At 37.0% G+C, this 2,717-nt stretch overlaps 1 long non-coding RNA gene across 1 annotated transcript; it reads right to left on the minus strand.

The window, feature by feature from the left end:
- Positions 1 to 369: 369 nt before the first annotated feature.
- On the minus strand, positions 370 to 2,641 carry LOC110743909. The gene is made up of 3 exons (XR_004181579.1): positions 2,531 to 2,641; positions 1,753 to 1,801; positions 370 to 469 (listed from the first exon to the last, which is right to left on the minus strand). It is a non-coding gene; the product is annotated as an uncharacterized LOC110743909 (long non-coding RNA).
- Between the last annotated feature and the right edge of the window lie 76 nt (positions 2,642 to 2,717).

Below are 2,717 nucleotides of genomic sequence, written 5' to 3' on the forward strand. Positions count from 1 at the left end.
ACTACATGTGTGTGCCACTACACCCAGCTATTTTGTTTGTTTGTAGAGAGGAGATCTCACTATGTCACCCAGGCTGGTTTCAAACTCCTGGCTTCAAGCGATCCTCCCAACTTGGCCTCCCAATGTGCTGGGATTACAGGTGTGAGCCATCACACCCAGCCATCAGCACGCTTAAATATACATCCTTATATATATTTAAATACATATCTTATGTATATACATATATATCCATACAGAACCGACCAATGCTGAGTTGATACTAACTAGTCAACCAACAAACAACTGGTAACTAACGACTTGGTAACCAGGTAGGAATTCGGACAAATCTGGTTGTTCAGGGAGAACAAGAGTCTGTCAAACAAGTTGTTACATCTTCTAATGCATCCTATTTCAGACTCAGGAGCAGTTTATATTTTACACAGTCTCTGTCTCTCTGATTCCTTCAGACTTATCAAGCACAGGAGAAAACCTAGGTAAAAAATAAATAATAAAACACTCAAGAACATCTCAAATGAAAAAAGAGTTATAATATCAAATGTTGTTGCAGATGTGGAACAAGATGTGGAAAAACTTGAAACTCCACTAATAGGAGATACTGAAAAGCCAGACAGCAAGGACATAGAGAGGGAGACAGAACTGAGCTAAAAGTGCAATCTAAGACAGTACACTATGACCCAGCGATTCCCATTGCCAGTGTAGACCAGATAAAAAGAGTTCTATGTTACCAAAAGATATGTACGTGTATGTTCTTAGCAGTACTTTTCATTATAGCCCAAACCTGGAAATCATCAAGTTATCCATCAACAGAATGGACAAGTGTATTTATACAAGTGTATTCATACAATTTAATGTAATAGAGCTATGGGAATTTACTGCTACCCTGAACAGCAAAAGTAAATCTCACAAGCGTAACTTAAGTGAAGGAATCCAAACCAAAAATCACATATATCATTCCATTCACAAATTTCAAAAACTGGCAACATTTTGTATGGCGATGGAAGGCAAAATAACAGCTCCTCAGGATATGGGCTGGGTAATGTTCTGCTCCCAAATCTAATTGTGGATACAGGGGTGGGTCACTGTGTGGATACATGGGTGTGTCACTGTGTGAATTCAGGAGTATACACTTTGATATGTGAGTTTTTAACTTTGTATTTTTATATATATATATAAATATGTAAATATATAAATATATAAAAATCTCTAAATATATAAATATATAAAAAATATATATAAATATATAAAAAATATATAAAAATATATATATATTTAACGGACAGGGTCTTGCTCTGTCTCCCAGGCTGTAATGCAGTCCAGAACTCCTAGGCTCAAGGGCTTCTCCTGCCACAGCCTTCTGAGTAGCTGGAGTAGCTGGGACTATAGGCATACACCACCACCCCTGGTGGTATTTTCAGCTTTAAATAAATGAATTGGCTGGGTGCGGTGACTCACACCTGTAATCCCAGGACTTTGAAAGGTTGAGGCTGGAGAATTGCTTGAGGCAAAGAGTTCAAGACCAGTCTGGGTGACAGAGTGAGACTCCATCTCTAAAAGATTTTTTAAAATAAAACATACTTAAAATTTAGGAAAGATCTCAGTTGCAAGGGCTAAGTTGAAAAGACAGGAGTAAAAGGGTAATAGACAATTTAGAATATATGGATATATATCATTTGGACTTTAATATATATTATTATTTTTTAATTATTTAATAGTCCATGAATAGATGAAATTCCATGAAGACAAGAACTGTACCTCATTCATCTTTGTAGCCTCTGGATGCCCAGTGTACATCATAAAGTAGCTATTCAGAAAATATATATTTAAAAAATTTTTGAATGTTCTGTTTACAGCAAAGTTCTCTAAACTAAATATAGTGATTGAATACATTTCTACAACAAAAAAATTAGACAATAAAGACAAATGGCATTTCTGGGCTTATACTGGACAAAATAGGAGCAAGAATAGAGGCAATTTACTCTGTTTCTGTTACCTTAGGATGAAAAGAGTTTGCTTGGATTTATCCAAAATCTTTTTTCTCATCCAAATATGAAAATACCATGAAGTTAAATTTTCAGCAATAACATTGTATTAGTCCATTTTCATGCTGCTGATAAAAGCATATCCAAGACATGACCATTTACCAAAAAAAAAAAAAAAAAAAAAAAAAAAAGAGGTTTAATGGATTCACAGTTCTACATGGCTGAGGAGGCCTCACAATCATGGTGGAAGGTGAAAGGCACATCTCATATGGCAGCAAACAAGAGAAGAGAATGAGAATCAAGCAAAAAGGGTTTCCCCTGATAAAACCATCAGACCTTGTGAGACTGATTCACTACCATGAGAACAGTTTGGGGGAAACCACCCTATGATTCAGTTATCTCCCACCGGGTCCCTCCCACAACATGAAGGAATTATGGGAGCTACGATTCAAGGTGAGATTTGGGTGGGGACACAGCTAAACCATATCAGATATATTATGTATTGCTACATAATAAATTACGCCCCAAACTTAGGGCTTAAAACTACATACATTTTTTTTTTCTTCACAGTTTCTGAGGCTTAGGGATCTGGAAGTGACTTAGCGTGGGTTCTGACTCAGGGTCTCCCAAGATGTTGGCTGGGGCTGCAGTCACCTGAAGGTTTGACTGGACTTGGAAGATCCATTCTTCAAGAGGCTCACTCACATGGCTGTGGGCTGGAGGTCTACTCACAACTCT

Source organism: Papio anubis, unplaced genomic scaffold (genome assembly GCF_008728515.1).
Source record: "Papio anubis isolate 15944 unplaced genomic scaffold, Panubis1.0 scaffold3556, whole genome shotgun sequence".
Lineage (NCBI taxonomy): Eukaryota > Metazoa > Chordata > Mammalia > Primates > Cercopithecidae > Papio > Papio anubis.